The following is a 21,595-nucleotide window of genomic DNA, read 5'->3' as shown; positions in this document are numbered from 1 at the left end:
AGTCAGTAAGGATAATGAAATAGAACAAAATCTTTCTGTTTTTTGGACCCTTGACAAATTAATAATAAACTCTTCATACCTTGTATTTATCATAGACTATCCCACACTCCCTCTTATTGAAAGATCTTTGATACTTTTAGATACAGAATATGCAAAAATGTCATTTAAATATAAGATATATGTAGGGAGATTTTAGGTGGGTGGGGCAACTATGTATGAACATTATTTCTATAAATAGCACAAATTCTTTTATAATTGTGGCTACGTGATAGACAAGTAAAACAGGGACAGGAACCAAATTGACTGAACCCTGCACAAAGGACACATTAAGAAATGGGAAGTCAGACATTATTATCAATTAATGTAGCCAAAATGAAAAGATTAAAAATTAAACGCTGAACAGTTAATTGTCAGAATTTAAAAAAAAAGTTCAGAATAATGTTTCTCTGTAGCATTTGGTAATTTGGCATATTTCTGACTCAAAGTTGTATATCTTACAGCTTAATGAATGTTTCAACTTAGAAGCAACTCTGGTTGATCCAAAGACGAGATAATGTTAATCTGTAACACTGATACTGATTTTTTTTTAATATAAGAAACAAAGTTTTCTTGACACTGGATTAAAAACCCTATTGCTGTATTCTTCAAATTCTTAGAAAATATCTATTTTATGTTTTTAGTCAAACAGCATAATTTAGCAGCTGAGAAAAAAAGCTATTTCAAATGATTATTCTGCCAGAATTATATATATTTGGACAGATGTACACGGATTACTCTTCAAAAAGAGAAAGAGTCATGAAATACTGATAATAAAACTATTAAAATCTACTTTCAATTTTCAAGTCAATGATAAATTCAAATGAGAAAAAGGGAACACCGATGAACCAATTTTTAAATTTTTTTTTGTATTTTTCTTGATTCTTGGCAATAATGATCATATTTTATGTTATAAGACAACCATCCTCCTAACAGCCTGTTTTATAATGCTAGTTCTTTGAGTTTTCTTTAAAAAAAAATGAAAATAAGAGACCTTTTTAATATCTTCTGGTTCCTATTCAGGTTAATGCAATTTTAACTGTTACTACAGTTAACATTACAATTAACATAATAATTTCTGCCTTTATAATATCTAATTGTTCCATGATTTCTTTTAATTTTTTTCAGATATATGCATTTCCCCTGTAACTATTCAGAAACAAATCAATATACTTCACTTCACACTGATCCTTAAAATTCTTAGAGAGTATGTATACATTTTTAATCCTAAGACAGAAAGCAAAATTTCGGGTACATTTTAGGAGATTCATTTTCTTCTCTCTTATTCACCACTGCATCACCAGTTCCTGGAGTAGCACTCAGGCCACATGGAATAAATAAATTAATGACGTTTATTCTCATATACATCTGTTAAACACTTTGCTAATTTGGAGCTATAGTGGGAGTCACCTTCCAAGTCAGAGATTTATCTCCCCCCACCATTCTCCTTCTCTATGCTTCCCCAGAAAAAGAGCCTCCCCCAACCCTCTAGCAGCATTCAAGGTGGCCTCCCCACAGTGATATTTGATATCGGACTCCTTTAAGTGATTTTTTATTAATATAAAACTCCTTGGCAGTAGCAATATAAATCTGACTCAAGCAAGCTTTGGAAGCAACTTTGTGACATTCTCCTCACATCCAGGCATTTCGATAATGCCACTGCCTCTTTCAGAGTTATGTCTTACATCTCAAATGAGGAGATTGACTCCACTGCCATTACTGAACTACAAAAAGGCTTTCAGTTGTGCTATAAAATCTTTTATAACTAGAACAACAGAAATGCATAGAGCTTTGTTCAAATGTAAGAGTTGTAATGTATAAGGAAAGAGGATGTTTACTACAAAATAATTTTTATGCTTTATACACCATGGGCATCTTATGTGACTAAAAAGGACTTTTTATAAGAAAAAGATCACCTGTTCCAATAAGATGATGAAATTAGCAATATTAAAATGGTCATTTTACATATAGATTTGGTATAGAAAATTTAGCATAGATAAAATTAAGTTGCTTCTTTGTTGATTGTTTTTCTTTCGCTGTTGCTGATGAGGGAGTATCTCGAAAATCCTCATTTCTTTCAAATTCTACAAACTGAATTAAAAAAAGGTAGGATGATACAGATCATCATACATCTCCAGGAAATAGTTTTAGCTATCTAAGCATGAGAATTTTTGCTGTGACTACTTTTCCTACTGATTTCAATTATCTTCAAACAGATCAAACAAAGCACTAAGAGCCCCATGGAAAAATCAACATCTGAAAATAGAAAGTATAGGAGTGAGCACCAAGGCCTGTCCAAAGACCACAGGGTAGCATGCACCCGCCAAAGGGCTGGATTTGGCTGCCAATTAGTGTTGGGGAAATAACAAAGTGATGGGTAATAGTAATGAATTCTTAGGACAGATGAGTGCAAAGGAAATGGTGAATGAGGAAAGACATTCATTCTCAAGGAGATCAGATGAGCAAACAAAGAGTGATAGACTCCTGCATCAGGATGGATTAGTGAGCTGGATTCTGAAATCATATTGTTGTTAGCATTAATGAAGTTTTCATCTTTGTTTTGCTATTTACCAGTTGTATGAGCTTACGCAAGTATCAGTGCTAATATCATTTATATGCAACTAGCTAAGGTGATATTACTTAAGTTAACAGTTTCTTATGATGATTGGATGATTTTATGTGAAAAAAATTCTTATGGATATCTAGTTATAGTTAAGGCTAAATAAACATTTAGTAATAATTTTTACTATATCTTTTGTATGGATATATTTCTTTGTAATGGGATGACTGTCCAAGATTTTTAAGCTCCTGGGATGATTATAATTATCTTAATCTCTCAATGTTTCTTAAAATATTTCCCTTTCAAACATACACATGTAGATAGTAACTATAAGCTATACTTTAAAAGGTTACTTTATCAATAAGGGAGTCTTTCTCTTTAAAAACTGCAGTTTTCATTTCTAAATTCCAATCACAAATTAATTCAAATATCAGCATGAGAAAAGAACAATTGGTTCTGGAGTCCTTCAGACATAATTTGGAATCCATTGTGGTCATTCATCTGCATAATACTGAGCAAGTAAAACTAAAGAATTTCAATAATTTATCTTGAAAATGAAGATGAAAACTCTAATGAGAGTTTGTGAAAACTAACAAAGAGACTCTATACAAAGAATGAAAGTCAAGGCTACTGAAGATGCTCATTCTGAGAGTCTTGATTTCACTACAACTGTAATAATCAACATTCAAAGGAAAATTTGTTCATTAGTTGCCAAATCCACCTTGCATTCTCTATAGTATGGTAAACTTAGGTGACAAACTGAACATACTTAGAAAGACTAGCAAATCTTCTTTGAGTTTCCAGTAAAATAATAAATATCAAAACTCAACCATTACCTTTATAAAGAGGTATTAATTTACAAGTATTCTATGTAAACTTTATAAATGTGGTTTGATATTTTTCATGAACAACCTTTAAAACCTGAGTCATGCTTTTCCTGCTCAAAAGAAAACATATATTAAAAAATAACTTTCAATATTTTTTGTTTTCTTTCACAGTATTCTTCATGACAAATAATTCTACTTATATGCTTACCTGCAAGATAACTTGTTATGCACATTTTAAAATGCTGATCAGTGTGGGGAGCATAGCAGGGACATTTTTTCATATAATACCATGAGTTCTTTTTTTTATACTGTTCAATAGATACAAGAAATGCAAAAAAAAAAGTTTCTTCCTTCAAATCTTACCAATGGGAAATCATTTATAGCTAAAAACAGCAACAAAAGTAGAAAAAGAAACATTTCAAAGGTTATTCAAGTTTTCTGTTATAAATTCAAATCCTTTTCTAGATTTTAGAGAAAGGAGAGTAAGTGAATGACTGATTCTTCCCAAATATTTAGAGATTTTTTTTTTTAAAAAAACAAGATTGTGTCCTATATCCAGTAATAATTCAGAGTTATTTTCTAGTTATACTATATGTTCTACTTTTTCAAACTGAAACAGCTACTTCCCAGCATCCAGAAAGTAAATGGTTGAATGTTGTTATGGTTTAGATATAAAGTATCCCCAAAAGCTCATGTTTAAAACAATGCAAGAAAACTTATAGGTTAAATGATTGGGTTATTAGAGTATTAACCTAATTAATGCATTAATCCAATGATATGGATTAACAGGGTAGTAACTTCAGGTAGGGCAGGATGTCACTGAATGTGATGGGTCACTGGGGACATGCCTTGGGATTTATATTTTGTCTCTATTGAGCAGAGCTCTCTCTGGTTCCTGATTGCTACTTTCCAAGCTACTTTCTTCCTCAACTCTCTTCTGCCATGATGTTCTGAGTCATCTCAGGCCCAGAGAATAAGGTAAGGGTCATCTATTAACTGAGACCTCTAAAATTGTGAGCACCAAATTAACCTTTCCTTCTCTAAAATTATTTTTGTCAGATATTTTGGTCACATGAGCAAAAAAGCTGACTAAGCAGATGTGATAAGTTTTCTCATTTTTTTCAAGATTAGGATCTTTATTCATCTTTTGTTTATGCAAGGCAATGACAACCGACCCCTGCCTCCAACCATGCAAAGTACAGTGGGAAATAAATGATCATGTGCTCACAAAATGAGAAGAATTTCCCTCATAAAGAGATAAGACATGAGATAAAAAAAAATATGGTGATGAGTAAAATATGAAGTGAATGAATTATAGAGTCCTATGGCGATGTGTAGGAGGAAAAGACTATTTTGAGCTAGAGAAGAAAGGGCAATTACCCACGCCCCCCCCACAACAAAAAATAAAAGGTTATTTTGGGTTCAGTCTAATGAATAAGAAGAGATTTTGTTTGTTTGTTTGTTTTACGGTTATTGATGGACCTTTATTTATTTATTTGTTTGTTTATAGGCGGTGCTGAGATTCAAACCCAGTGCCTCACACATAACAGGCAAGCGCTCTATCACTGAGCCACAACCCGAGCCTGAATAAGATGAATTTTTATAGGTAAACCTGAGAGTACAGATCTTCAAAGTGAAAAGCAGGGGAAGGGAAATCTGAACTCTCTCATACAGTGCATCATTTAGTTTGATTCTGTTACAAGATGCATGTGGATAAACAAAGGGAGATTACAGTGGGAAATGTTGTGGAGACAGATAACAGAACACAGAGAGACAAATGAGAAACTGGTCAGGACAGGTTATGAATTTATACCAAGCTGAAACTCTGCAACAAGACACAGCAAGGATTTAAAGGAGAAGAAAATCATAGGAGAAACTTAAGGTATAAGTCTTGTAGGACTTACATATAAGCAAAAGTGTACGTAAAGTCAAATAGCAGTCTTTGATGAGGCCAAGGATTTTATTCAGAGAAACTGGAACAAACTTATTTAGTTCTTAATTGATCAGCTTTCTAATAATACTTATCACAAAAAAAAATTCTAAATATGCTTGCAAGTCACTGCATGAATACCCGAATCCAATTTTTGGGTATGTGTTTTCATTTTCAGTGTGCCCCAAATCCAGAAACTATTTTTTTCTTTTTCTCTGGGATAAATATTAAAATGTGTAATTTAGCAAGAAAAACAAGGAAAGAAATCTCACAGAAAAAACTTAAAATTAAATTGAGATACTATGTGGCTATTATAAAAATTGAAATTTCTAGTTTCCAGAATATGTTAACTAATTTACAATAATTATATATATCATATATATCATTCTCTGTGTGTGTGTGTGTGTATTGTGTATATCATTATGGTATAACATTTTTAATCTTTGTGTTACTAATAAAATTAAATTTCACATTTAGTTAACATAGGTCAGTTGAATCCATTATTAATACCATCTATCATAGTTATATAAAGAACATTTATAGATATAGATTTACAATGTTATTAATAAATTTGTGTTTAATTTTATCATTGGTTTCCACTTTAAAAACCATAAAATTATCAGAGTAATGATAAGAAAGTAATCAATTCTTATATATATAACAGTTCTCATTCTATACCTCATAAAGACTACTACTTTCATCAAGCATAAAAGAGTAATAATATAACCAAACTTTGGAACACATTTTGCAGTGTTTTACCATCCTAAAATCTCTAAACATGTGCTTAAGTTAGAAATAGAAGTAGATTGTCTCAGACTGCCTGAAGATATGAGTAACTCTTCCAATTGTCACATAGTCACTATTCCCATATGCCACATTATGGCTGTGAGAGAGAGCCATGTTTTTGGTTACCTGAGCATCCCTTGCATTTTCAGAGCAGTTGCAGAGATTTTACAGACTTAAAGATTTCTTTGCATCTTGAGGATATAAGAAATGTTTGTGTCCTTGGGATTTGTCTCAGAACAAGAAATACACAAATGTATACAGATATAAACTGGTCTGTATGTGAGAATATTACATCTTATAACTGTACCAATCTGACCACTTGATTTTTGTTTTTTGTTCAATTGTTTGTGAGTACTTTTTTTTAGATCATACTACTTAAATGTTTTAAATAGTAATTCACCTGTAGAGAATGCTATAAAATAATTATGTATTTAAATACATTTCCATTTACCTATAAATTTTAGATTATTATAAATTGTGTTAGCTACTCCTACTTGTAGTTTCTTTCTCACTACTCTTATTTCTCTTTACTTTCTTTCAATATATTAAAATCTTTGGTTTAATGTTTATCTATCAAATATCAGTGCTTCAAGCAGGTATCAGTAAGTAGTGATGGATGGGAGTTTGGTGAAGACAATTCTTATCACAACTTGAGAAAATTGGGCATTTTTTCTTAATATCAGATTCTTCCACACATATCTCTAGTATAAGTTGGCTCTTCATGTGTTCCTTAATTCAAAATATGTAGGTTTAAATGACCTATATTTGTAATTCAAAGGCTCTAGAGACCATATTATACTTTCACACAAAAAAAGAGAACACTTGTCTTTAAATATCTGGAGCATATCTTAACTCACTTTACTGTGAGACATCCAAAATTATTTTAACTTTTGAAGAATTCTGGCTAATAAGACTCTATGGTGAAATATATATGCTAACTAAAGAAACAGTTCCTGAGTAGACCACATCAAGAATAGAAAATTAGAAAACTTACCAAAAGGAAATCTCCCAAGACAATTCTAAGGGGTTATACTGTAGAAGTAGGTTGTTTTGAACTTCCCATTTCAATTTCTAAGGGATGCCTGAAAATAAATCACAGTCATAAAAAATAATTTTTTATGCTAACCTTCTAAGATAAGTCATTATTTTGTCTCCATTAATCAATACAGAAATTTAAAAACTCCCTTTATATAAGGGTTCTATCATATATAGTTTATTATGACAACTCTTTTTTTATCAGAGTGATTAAGAATTATGTCTCATTACAAATATTGGTGAACCTCACTCTTTCCCCACCCTTGCCACTCCTCTTCTCTCTCTAATCTTCATCTCTGAGTCTCTGTTAGTATATTGTGTGTGTGTGTGTGTGTTTGTGTGTGTGGCTGTGTGTGTGTGTGTGTGTGTGTGTATTAGACACATACACATACATGGAGACAGAAAGAAAGCTGACAGGCTGTAAACTCAGGATCATATATGCTCCAAAAGAATATTGTAACTTTTAAATGTTTCCCTGTCAACCAAAATAATAATAATAATAATAATAATAATAATAATAATAATAATAATAAAAACAATTCAGCAGTCAGTAAGTTTATGTGAGAGAAATAGCTAAGGTTTACTGATTGAAAATAATTTTTACAAGTTGCCTTGTCTTTCTCTTCAGTCTTGAAACTGAAAACAGAATGTGATATTTATGGTAATGTACTGATTGTCCATTACAATGTTGTTTTCTCTATATTTTAATCATGTAATTAATCATAATATTTATTCTTTGTTTTACCTATTACTCCTATTATGTAAAGGGAAGAGGATAATTCATGTTTATATCTTCAGTATGTGAATTTATTAAATAAATAAGTGAATGAGTAGATTATATTCATTATAACCTAGAGTTCTGTTTCTTGACTTCTTTGTTTAATATGAATCTAAAAAAAAATTTCTTCAAACATTTATAGTGCATATGTTTCTAATAATGTTCTAATAGTTAATAATTTTAATGAGGAGCACTAACACTATTCCCATCACAATGATAGTCACTTGACCTGCTTTTTCTAATGCCATCCTCACAATAGTTATTTAAAATGGATATGGGTGTCTCCACTTGTACACGATAAAAGCAAAACTTAGGTTAAAAGACCTTTAAATTTTTTTTCAACACTCAGAGCTAGTAAATGAAAGAGCAAACTCAAATCGAGTCCTTTCTGAAAACAGTCTCTTAACAACTGTAACCCTAAAGATCTCCAATCCTGATAAAATTTCATGCAGTTTTTCCAGGAAATCTTGTGGGATGTTTTTCATTATTCCATAATTGAGAAAGCCTTCTTTGCCAACCACAGTGGGATGACATTTGTGTCAATGCTTTTCCCTTCTAACCCTACAAAGCTACAAACCTTCAAGTGACTAAAGTATCATTGTATTACACAAAGATTTGGAAATGCAAACATGGTGGTCCTGCTTTATGAAAGTAGTAAAATACAAACTTCCATAATCAATCTCACACTTTTATCTTTGTTTTATGAGAACTGCGTAAGTTCCATGGAGAACACAGTCCCTTCAGATTCTAGATACAGATCTTCTTTCTAGGCATGTTTCTAGGAAGCTGACCAGGTGACTAAAGTCTAAGACAGATTACATGTTACTCTTCTCTCATCCCTACCCTGTCTCCAAAACCCTCACTAGAATTGTTCACTAGAATTGATCTAATATATTTAATCTGTGCAGTCTCAAAATTATACCAGTTATGTCTGGCATATCTACATTTCACCAGTGATTTATAAGGTGCTAAACTACTGTGGATAACTTAAACTCAATAAATATTGTTGAATGAATGAATGAGTGGATAAGTACATTTCTCAATGTATATTTTCAGTGACAGTTTTGTTCTAGTTAAGACACACTTCTTTCTCTATTTTCACCACTACACCTGCTATCTTTTAACTACCAATATACAGGTACACACAAATACATGTACAGAAAACAATATACTGAAAGAGAAACTATATTTCAGATTCATTTAAATAAAGCCATTTAAGCAAATGTCTAGCTACATTTTCTCAGCTAGCTCCTTATTCATTCTGATTAAAACACATTTCTGAGTATATCATATTAACTATTGTTTTTAAATCAAATACATATTTTTATGCAAACTTTCCTCTGATATAATCTGTGAGTTCCCCAGGGAGAAAAATAATCTTGGAAATTTAATTTATTATGGGATTTATCTGAAATTTATCACTGAAAAACAGTAGTGGTAATAATCAACTTTGATCATACAGATAATCCAATCATTTGAACAATAAGAAATCATAGTAAATCTTTTCTTACAGGATTGAAATTGAATCAGAACTATAGAGAACTGAAACAAAAAGCAGTGTATTTTTGATAAAGATAGTGGATAATGTATAAGTAAATGAGCATGTATTAAATTGAGTAATGTACTGGGGAAGTTCAGAAAGAAATTAAATTTTTGAAAGTGGAATTAAGTACAGTGAGTGTCTCAGGGAGATAGCACATTAGAAAGAGGGATCTCAGGTGTAGGTGACACCTCTGATCATGACAGGCAGTGAGACAGAGGCTGATTTCTGTTTTATGATGAGCTTTAAAATCAGCAACATCTTTGGGAACTGCTAGAACTCAAAAACTTGCATCTACTAGTGAAGTAAATTTAATTGGTTTGTGGCCAAAGTTCTCAAGATGAATAAAAATCAATACCAATTATTTAAGTTATATTAGAGTTTATGGTGCCTATTTCAGATAGTTGTTCAGGCCATTCTTAGGTTCCCCAAAGGTTATTTTACTATTTAGGAAAACAAACTACAAATATCTTATAGGTAGCCCCCATTGGTTAATCCTTGAGAAACAACTTACTTTACTGATTGATGATAATTAACATTCTATTGAGGGGGAGCTCATATATAAAATTTTTCAGATTTAAACCTAACAGCATCTGTCTTCCAAAGTTTATAAATCTCAAAGTACTTAAACTTACTTCTGCAAAAAGTGTAATTTAATTTTTTCCATAATATTTGCTTCATTATATCTGAAACACAAATCTATTTCTCCACATTTCATTGACTTTTGTATACAACAATTTAATCCTTAAAACCTAACGAAAGTTAATTTGGCAGCATTCTATTTTATCCTGAAATGAATGCTGCTTTTCATTTATAACTTTACTATGATTAATTGTAGCATTTGTTGTATCTCCTAGTTATTAATTGGAGAGTATTCTGATCTGCTCTAAAATGCATGTCCTTTTTCGGAACAAAATACTAAAAACCCAAAAAATGTTCTGCCCCTGGCAATCTTATAGTATTTTTAGGGATCCAAATTAAATGAAGGTATAAAAACAACCTCAGCAGCAACCAGTATTTTGAAATTTATTCAGTGCCATTTTGACAAGATAATCTTTTTGTTTCTTGATTTTAGTTTCTTTGCTCAGTTTTTTTTTTTAGCCTTCAGCAGCATACACTACTACCAGAATTTTAGTGTATATACATACTTATATATTGTTTTAATTTGTTTATATACACCAAACCAATATGAGCTTGCCTGTCTATGCAACAATATTTTGGTGTTTTTACTTCCTATGGTGATTGGGAAACACCAACCTGTGTGTGCCCTAAGTGGATTGTGCTTCTACAATAGCTTAGATGTTGTTGTTTTTTTCTCTTCCCCACATAGAGCCTGTTTAGTATTCAAGTTTTCTTCTCTTTAAAAAAATGCTGGCCCACCTGGCCTAGGGTCTTTTCATTTTGAAAAGAATAACATGTCCAGCTTTAAAAATACCTGTGTTGAGAATTCAATAAAACTTCTGTTGAAATTTTTCACCAGAGTTTTTAAGTGAATATTAAACCCATTGGAAAGGGTAGCTCAGGAACAATTCAAATGGCTGACTCCTTCACATCCATAAATTATAAATCTCTGTTAGTAAAACTTATGAGAGCATGTGGTAATGATGCTGAATTTAAACATTTACTTAGTGCAATCGCCTGCCATATTTTAATGAATTAATATTTGGATGGTAGTGGGGAATGGAATGTCACTGCCAGGAAGCAAATCGGCAGTGTGGTCCAGTCAAATATTTTCTCATTTTTATTTGTATTCTTTTATTTACTTGTGGTGCTGGGGACCCAACCCAAGACCTCATTCATATTAACATGCATTCTGCCACTGATCTATAGCTCAGCTCCAGTCAAATTTTAGATATAAAAGGATACTTGAAGGGAAAACAGTTTGAGTACAAAATTGCACTTTTACCCTTTGTTCTGATTTAAGTCAATATATTTAAATTCATTTGAAATGTTACAAAAATCTGCATGTGTAAAAATATTAAAGGCTCTCTCTCTCTCTCTCTCTCTCTCTCTCTCTATATATATATATATATATATATATATATATATATATATATATATAGTCTTTAACCATTTTGTAATTATGCCTGTCTTGACTATATTACAAAATGGTTAAAATGCTTGCTACCAGATCATTATTTCAGCTTTCAAGTACACTTGTTACACTTACTTTTCTTAGAAAAGAAGAAAGAAATCTTTCATATCCATTAATGAAGTAAAAAAAGAAACTCTAAATATATCGTTTGTTAACTCCCAATTGCTCCTAGAACACATGACAATAAATATAGTGGCTTAAAGGAATACACATTCATTTCTTGTAGTTTTATAGGTTTGAAATCCAACATAGATCCTATTGGAATAAAAACCAGGTGCTTGGCAGGGCTAGATTTCCTTCTGTAGGCTGTATAGCAAAATATGTTTGGTTGTCGTTTCCAATTTCTAGAGTCAGTCAGAATTCCTTGATTCCTGGCTGTCTTTCTCCAACTCCAAAGCCAGTGGTATTCCATCATTATAACTGTTCTCCTGCAGCCACTTCTCCCCGATAATCTCTTCTTCCTTCTTCCTCTACTTTTTGTTTTTTTTTTTTGGTACTAGGGATTATACTCAGGGACACTTTTATCTCTAAGCCACATACTCTGCCCTATTTTGTATTTTACTTAGAGACAGGGACTCAGTGATTTGCTTATCACCTCACTTTTACTGAGGCTGGCTTTGAACTTGTTTTCCTCCTCCCTTAACCTCCAAAGCCACTGGGATTACAGGTATATGCCACTGTACCCAGCTCATCTTCTGCTTTTAAAAATGCCTGCGATGATAGTGTGTCCAACCAGAGAATCTAATTTATCTCCCTATTTTAATGTTCACAACCATCATTTCAACTGAAATCTTAATTCCCTTTTGCAGAATTCATAGTTTCCTGAGATTATGAGATGAAAATATTGGGGATGGGCATTATAATTTTTTTTCTTCCATATATCTTAATTTCCTTATTTTACATTAATTAAATAAATATAAGTCATTGTATACATCATTCCACATGAAAACCTGTTGATGGTTTCAACATGAGCAACTATTCTCTTATGTCTATATAGAATAAATCTTAATTAGAAAGAATTTTTTTATTCCATTTTTTTTCTTCCCCAAAGCTGTCTAGGTTTCCATTGTAGAGAAAGAGAGCACATGATGCCTTTACATAAGAAATTGTCACAGAGAAAATTCAAAGGTGTGTACTGAAAAGAAACAAGAAAGATCTACTTGAATTTCCTGGGATAAAGTGAGGCCAGCCAAAAGAAAGCTTTTCTGATATTATGAAGGTTAAGATGGTTTTGTGATCAAATGTTTCTGTGCTGAGGAAGCTTTTAGAGAGTGGGAGCATTGTGTTTCTGAATTTTCTTTGTGGGAAATTGTTAATTGACCCTTCTTCTTGTCAAATATGAGTATCTCTCAGAGAAGGAATAGATCTGGAACATCTTAGGTAATCAGAAACACAGGTGCCCAACATGTAGGGGGTTCTCTTTACCTTTTCTTGGTTAAAAAAAAAAAGACTGTGTTGCTCTATAGGCATGGTGGGGAGACAAAATTTGATATTAGCTATAGTATTAAAAATATAAAATCTACTGAATTTCAAAGATAAGAAAATTATTAAATGTTATCAAAAGGTAACAAAATTTTAATGGTAACAAAATCATCAAAAGTTACTATATGGTCAGTTACTATTGCTAAATGAGGTCACAATATATTTTTATTAGAATTCTATCTAGTAACTCAAGATTTTATTCAATTGTTTTGTAGCTACTTATTCATATCATCTGATAAACATTCTAGACACGCTCTCTCCACCACCATCCTAACCCTCCTAATGATGGAGGGTGAAAGTAGGAGGTGTGAATATGTTTGAAAGAAACGTGTCAAGTTGATTATGATATCATGAACAGTTGAGAACCATAGGTCCACTCATTTATATGTAAATGCTTACAATAATGTGAAAAGTATTGGATGAGAGGATTTCAACAAGTTTGTGTTCTTAGAATCAATCAAATTGTACCTGACTCTTAGAGGATATAAATTAAGTGGGAGGAAAGCATTCAATTCACAGGAAATCACTGGAACCAAAGCATAGAAACAAAAACACAGTCATGCCTTCTTGCAGCTCAAATGGTTCTGAATTACGGCAACAGAAATTGAGAGCAAGGTCCTGGGTAGAATTGGCTAGAGAACAATAGGAGATCAGAACATAGTTTTATACATTAAATGGCTTAAAACATATACTTTATCCAATTAAGGATAATAAATTACTGTCAATTTTCAATATATGGAGCTCCTATTTGTTATTACATTGATGTCACTCTAAAACTCCTATCAAATCATGTATCCATCATACTAAATCTGGGAGTATCCAGTGGTACTCTGCTAGGCTAGAAGAAAAGTGTGGGATTTTGGATATGAATTTGAAAGCTATTTTTTCAATAAAATTTTATATATAACATAGTTGATAATTACAGATATACTCACACATACATTAATAGAGACCTGCTTCACTGACCTTCACAGGAGCTCAAGTCCAGGGTAGGCTAGAGTCCATCCTGCCACCAATAGTCACCTGCAGGAGCTCAGGCTTGGACCAGACCCACCTCGATTACCTGCACCGGAGCCAGTGCCCAGGGTAAACTCAGGTTGCACACCACCCACCACCTGGGAGCCCAGATCCAACCCAGTTCCATCTTCAGACATTATAGCCATCCCTTTTGCCTTCCCCATGTAGTAGCCTCTACCTTTGGACAATGGACAGGGCCTAGAAGCAGCTTCAACTTGAAGCAGGTATCCCAAAGCCAGTGTAAGGACCACCATTTCAGCCCCATCTCTGAAAGGCATTGCATCCATCTTGGGCTACCTCCACTACTAACTAGAGTTACCTCTTACTATCACCGCCACTATCTATAGTTGTAGTAGCATCCATCTTGGGAAACCGGCAGGGTCTAGAAGTCCAATATCAAGGTGAGATAGAGATAATCTGCACATATACTACAAGATTATAGGGTAGAAACTGTAATACCTCAGATCCACACTGCAAGAAAGGAAATCACAGTGACAGCACAAAAAAACAAAAGAGGAAAGTGCTCCAAACAAACCAGGACAGTACAGTAACAGAACCCATGGACAGTGAAATTGATGAAATGTCAGAGAGGAAGTTCAGAATGCTCATAATTAAAATGATCTGTGAATTAAAGAATGACCTAAATGAGCAAATACAGGCAAAAATTGATCACTCCAACAAAGAGATAAGAGAGCAAATACAGGCAACCATTGATGACACTAATAAGCAGATAAGGGAGCAAATACAGGCTTCCATTGATCACACCAACAAAGACATGAGGGAGCAAATACAGGTAGTAAAAGATTATTTCAAGAAAGATATAGAAATTCTAAAAACAAAATAAATAGAAATCCTTGAAATAAAGGAAACAATTTAAACCAAATTAAAAAACTCAATAGAAAGTATCACCAAGAGACTAGATCACTTGGAAGACAGAACTTCAGATAATGAAGGCAAAGTATACAATCTGAAAAATAAAGTTGATCACACAGTGAAGATGGTAAGGAAGCATGAGCAGAAAAGCCAAGAATTACGGGATAGCATCAAAAGACCAAATATAAGAGTTACTGGAAAGAGGGAGGCACAGAGGTTCAAACCAAAGGAATGCACAATCTCTTCAATGAGATGATATCAGAAAATTTCCCAAACATGAAGAATGAATTGGAAAATCAAATACAAGAGGCTTAGAGGACACCAAATGTACAAATTTATAACAGATCAACACCAAGGCACATTATAATGAAAATGCGTAGCATACAGAATAAGGATAGAGTCTTAAAGAGAGAGGAATCAGATCACATATAGGGGGAGATCAATTTATATCTTAGCAGATTTTTCAACCCAGACCCTCAAAGCCAGGAGATCCTGGAACAGCATATAGCAGCTTTGAAAGAAAATGGATGTCAACCTAGAATCTTATATCCAGCAAAACTAAGCTTTAGATATAGTGATGAAATAAATATCTTACCTGATAAACAAAAGTTAAAAGAATTTATAATGAGAAAGTCTTCACTAAAGAACATCCTCAGCAAAATATTCCATGAAGAGGAACTGAAAAACAATAATGAAAATCATCAAACGGAGGTATTACATTAAAGGAGAAATTAATCAAAGGAAAAAAAAAGTCAAGTTAAACACCAAAAATAAACAAAAATGGTTGGGAATACAAATCATGTCTCAATAATAACCATGAATGATACTGGCTTAAACTCACCAATCAAAAGACATAGACTGGAAGATTGGATTGAAAAAAAGACCCAACAATATGTTGCTTCCAAGGGACTGGTCTCATAGCAAAAGACATCCACAGACTGTAGGTGAAAGGTTGGGAAAAAACATACCACTCACATGGACTATGGAAACAAGCAGGGGTTTCCATCCTCATATCAAGTAAAGTAAACTGCAAACTGCTCAAGGGAACCAATCACCAAAAGACATAACAATTATAATTACATTTCTCCCAACAGTGGAACATCTACATTTATTAAATAAACTCTTCTCAAAGTTCAAGAGTCAAACAGACCACAACACAATAATTCTGGGGACTTTAACACCTCTTTCACCACTGGATAAATCTTCCAAACCAAAGGTGAAAAAAAAAAAAAAACTATAGAACTCAATAAAACAATAACTTAGACTAAATGTTTCATCCATCAACAAGTGAATACATTTTTTCTCAACAGAACATGAATCCTTCTCTAAAATAGATCATATATTATGTCACAAAGCAACTCTTAGCAAATACAAAAAAAGTAGAGATACTACCCTGAATTCTATCAGATTATAATGAAACTAGAAATCAATGATATAATAAAAAATAAAAGCTAATCCAACACTTGGAGACTAAATAATGTGCTATTGAATGAATAATGGGTTGCAAAAGACATTAAGGAGGAGATGAAAAAACTCTCAGAGGTGAGTGAGAACATAGATACAACATATCGAAATCTCTGGGACACTATAAAGGCAGTACTAAGAGGAAAGTTTATTTCATGGAATTCATTTCTTAAAAGAAAAAAAAAGTCAACAAATAAATGACTTAACCTTACATCTCAAAGCCCTAGAAAAAAAAGCAGAAATCAACACTCAAAGCAGTAGAAGATAGAAAATAATTAAAATCAGAGCTGAAATTAATGAAATTGAAACAAAAGAAACAATTGAAAAAATTGACAAAAAAGTTGGTTCTTTGAAAAAAACATATAAAAGTGACAGACCCTTAGCCATGCTAATGAAGAGAAGGACAGAGAAAACTCAAATTACTAACATAGGTGATGAAAAAGGAAATATCACAATAGATATTGCAGAAGTACAGAAGATAATTAGAAATTATTTTGAAATATTGTACTAAAAAACAGAAAATACCAAAGGCATGGACAAATTTTTAGAATCATATGATTTGCCCAAATTGAAACAGGAGGATATGCATAATTTAAACAGATCAATTTGAAATGATGAAATAGAAGATGCCAACCTAAGAAGCTTAACAACCAAGAAAATCCTAGGACCATATCGATATTCAGCAGAGTTCTACAAGATCTTTAAAGAAGAACCAATACCAATACTCTTTAATTTATTTCAGGAAATAGAAAAAGAGGGAGCGCTTCTAAACTCATTCTACGAGGCCAATATACCCTAATTTCAAAACCAGATAAAGACACATCAAAAAAGGAAACTTCAAACCAATATTTCTAATGAATATAGATGCCAAAATTCTCAATAAAATTCTGTCAAATCAAATATATAAACATATAAAAAAGGTAGTACACCATGATCAAGTGGGGTTCATCCCAGGGATGCAAGGTTGGTTCAACATATAAAAATCAATAAATATAAATCATCACATCAATAGATTAAAATAAGAACAATATGATTATCTCAATAGATGCAGAAAAAGCATTTGATAAAATTCAGCACCCCTTAATGTTCAAAACACTAGAAAAACTAGGGATAACAGGAACATATCTCAGCATCATAAAGACTATCTATGCTAAGCCCCAGGCCAACATCATTTTAAATGGAGAAAAATTGAAGGCATTCCCTCTAAAAACTGGAACAATACAGGGATGCCCTCTTTCACCATTTCTATTTAACAAAGTCATTGTAACACTGGCCAGAGTAATTAGAAAGACAAAAGAAATTATATGGATGCAGATAGGAAAAGAAGAACTCAAATTAGTGCTATTTGCTGACAATATGATTCTATACCTAGAAGACCCTAAAAATTCCACCAGAAAACTTCTAAAACTCGTAAATCTATTCAGCAAAGTAGCAGGAAAAAAAATCAACACCCATAAATCAAATGCATTTCTGTGTATCAGTGACACCCATAAATCAAAGGCATTGCTGTATATTCTCTGAAAGAGAAACAATGAAAATTATCCAATTTATAATAGCCTTAAAAATTAAAATACTTAGGAAGCAACCTAACCAAAGAGGTGAAAGGCCTCTACAACAAAAACTATAGTATGCTAAGAAAAGAAATTAAAGAAGACCTTAGAAGATGAAAAGATCTCCCTTGTTCTTGAATAGCCAGAATTAATATTGTCAAAATGACCATACTACCAAAAGCATTATGCAGATTTAATGTAATTTCAATCCAAATGCCCAGGACATTCCTCATAGAAACAGAAAAAAGCAGTGATGAGGGCTGGGGATGTGGCTCAAGTGGTAGCACGCTCTCCTAGCATGCATGAGACACTGGGTTTGATTCTCAGCACCATATAAAAACAAAGTGAAGATATTCTGGCCACCTAGAACTAAAAAATAAATATTAAAAAAAGAAAAACAGTGATGAAATTCATGCAGAAAAATAAGAGCAGATAGCATCAGTATACCAGACCTTAAACTGTACTACAGAGCAATAGTAACAAAAACAGCATGGTATTGTACTCAATATTACTCAGCTTTAAAAAGGAGTAAAATTAGGATATTGCCCGTAAATGGTTGAAGTTGGAGAATATCATGCTAAGCAAAATAAGCCAATCTTGAAAAACCAAAGGCTGAATGTTTTCTCTAATATGCTGATGCTAATTCCCAATAGGGTTTGGGGCCGGGGCACTAGGAAAGAATAACATTACCTTAGATTAGGTAGAGGAAAGTGATGGGAGGGGAAGGAAGGGGAAGTGGGGATAAGAAAGATAATTGAATGAAACAGACATTATTAATTCAAGTGTATATGTGGCTACATGACAAATATGATTCTGCAACATGTACACTCAGAAAAATGAGAAATTATATCCCATCTATATATAATATATCAAAGTATATAAATGTATTCTAATGTCATGTGTAACTAATTAAAACAAATAAAAAAATTTTTAAAACCAGCTTATTATTGTCACCAAAATAGGCTTGTAGACCCATGGTACAGAACAGAGGACACAGACACAAATGAACATAAATACAGTTATCTCATATTAGACAAAGGTGTCAAAAATACATTAAAGAAAGGATAGTCTCTTCAACAAATGGTGCTGAGAATATTAGTACTCCATATGCAACAAAATAAAATTAAACTCCTAACTCTCATCATGCACAAAATTAAACTCAAAGTGGATAAAGGACCTAGGAATTAAACCAGTGACAATGTGTGTATTGAAAGAAAAAGTAGGTCCAAATCTTCATCATGTCGGATTAGGCCCTGACTTTCCTATTAAGACTCCTACAGTGCAAGAATTAATACAAGAAACAATAAATGGGATGATTTCAAACTAGAAAGCTTCTTCTCAGCAAATGAAACAAGCAGTGAGGTGAATTAAGAGCTTACAAATTGGGAGCAAATTTTTACCACAAGCATGTCAGTTAGATCACTAATCTCTAGGATATAAAAAGAACTCAAAAATATTAACACCAAAAAAAAAATAACCCAATCAATTATTGGGCCAAGGAACTGAACAGACACTTCTAAGTAGAGGATATACAGGCAACCAACAAATATATATAAAAAAAAAGTTCAACATTTCTACCAATAAAAGAAATGCAAATCAAAACTCCTCTAAGATTTCTCACTCCAGTCAGAATGGCAGCTATTGAGAATACAAACAATAAGTGATGGGGAGAATGTGGGAAATAATGCTCGCTCATACATTGCTGGTGGGACTGCAAATTGGTGAAGCCAATATGGATAGCAATATGGAAAAATCCTTGGAAAAGTGGGAATGGAATCACCATTTGACCCAGCTATCCCATTCCTCGATCTATACCCAAAAGTCTTAAAAACAACATACTACAGGGAAACAACCACATCAATGTTTATAGCAGCACAATTCACAATATAAACTGTAGAACAAACCTAGATGCCCTTCAGTAGATGAATGGATAAAAAAATGTAGTATATACATAATGAAATGTTATTCAGCATTAAAAGATAATAAAATCATGGCAATTGCAGGTAAATGGATGGAGATGGAGGATATAACGCTAAGTGAAGTTAGCCAATCCCCCCCCAAAATAAGTGCCAAATGTTTTCTCTGATTTAAGTATGCTGATTTATTATGTGGTGGTCGTAGGCATGGGAGGATTAGATGGACTCTAGATAGGGCAAAGGGAAAAAGGGGAGGGAGGGAGAGGATATAGGAAAGACTGTGGAATGAGATGCACAACATTGCCCTAAGTATATGTATGAAGACTGTACTTTGTTTACAACCAGAGATATGAAAAATTGTGCTCCATATGTGTAATATTAATTGAAATGCATTCTGCTGTCACACATAAGAAATTAAAATAAAAACATGAAAAAATAATTCATACAAAGTAATTCAGGTTGGTGTACATCAGTGAGTTTCCTATGACTGAGATTATGATATTTATCACAAAATGTTTATTACCTATATTCAAGTGCTTACCTGTTCGGAAAGTTCATTTTGATTTCCATATCCTCATCCTTCAACCATCTACATAGTACCATTTGATCAAAAATTATCATAATAGGCTTTCCTTATTAATTAAGAAAAAGCAGCAATGTTCAAAACCAATAGGAGTGTCACTGAGTGGCTCTGATGCCTAGAAAATACAGGTAAAATACTGTGTCATTGTTTAATCTTGTAAAAACTTCAGCACAAACACTGTCAGTAATACCAAAATGCTCATTAATGTCACCTTAAAAACATTCAAAGTTTAAATTATATCATTGTTTCCAAAGTTATTTATATACTTCAAAAAAATCTTCCTAGCTTGTCACTATTGTGCTAAAAAAATCAAGTGAAAGCTCTTTTTTATTTGATTATAAATCTAAATCTGGACTAGCACACTCTTCTAAGGTTATATATTGTTTTAATATTTATTTTATTGAGAGTTCATTCACTTATCCAAACTCTATATAGATAGACAGATAGATAGGGACATTGATAGATAGTTGATATTTTATAGAAAGAGAAAGGAAAAGAAAGAGACAGAGACACAGAGACAGAGAGAGTTGTTCCCATGGATTCTGTAGCTTAAAAATCCTTAGTCTTTTAGGAGCAAGAGGAGCTCCTAAAAGGAGCAGATATTCTTTTATATCCCTTAAGATGAATAATTTTGGGGTGATAAAAAGATAGTGGTATTTTAGAATAGGAGGGTACACCATAAGGTAGGAGGGATAGAATGTTTTAATGCTTAGGGAAGATAAAATACTAGGAGAATTTCTGAATCCAGAAGCCAGTTTGAAGGAATATTCCAGGAAAGATGTTGCTATCTTGGACCAGAATGTGGTGGTAAAAAGGACAAGAAGTGTTATAATACTGTAATTTTATTCACTGAAAATATGACATACAGAGTTCTCTGATGCTCAGATGGAATGTTGGCTAAGAAGAGATCTACCAGCTTAACAGTAAGTAGTTCAACCTCAACAAACAGAAAGATAATGTCACTAAGATATAGAAGATAGTAATAGAAGAGGTGTGTGTGTGTGTGTGTGTGTGTGTGTGTGTGTGTGTGTGTGTGTGTATGAGAGAGAGGGAGAGAGAAAGAGAGAGAGAGAGAGAGAGAGAGAGAGAGAGAGAGAGAGAGAGAGAGAGAATGTATGTGCTG

The sequence above is a fragment of the Callospermophilus lateralis genome, unplaced genomic scaffold, assembly GCF_048772815.1.
Source record: "Callospermophilus lateralis isolate mCalLat2 unplaced genomic scaffold, mCalLat2.hap1 Scaffold_139, whole genome shotgun sequence".
NCBI classification, from domain to species: Eukaryota; Metazoa; Chordata; class Mammalia; order Rodentia; family Sciuridae; genus Callospermophilus; species Callospermophilus lateralis.
Note: the sequence above shows the minus strand (reverse complement) of the source record.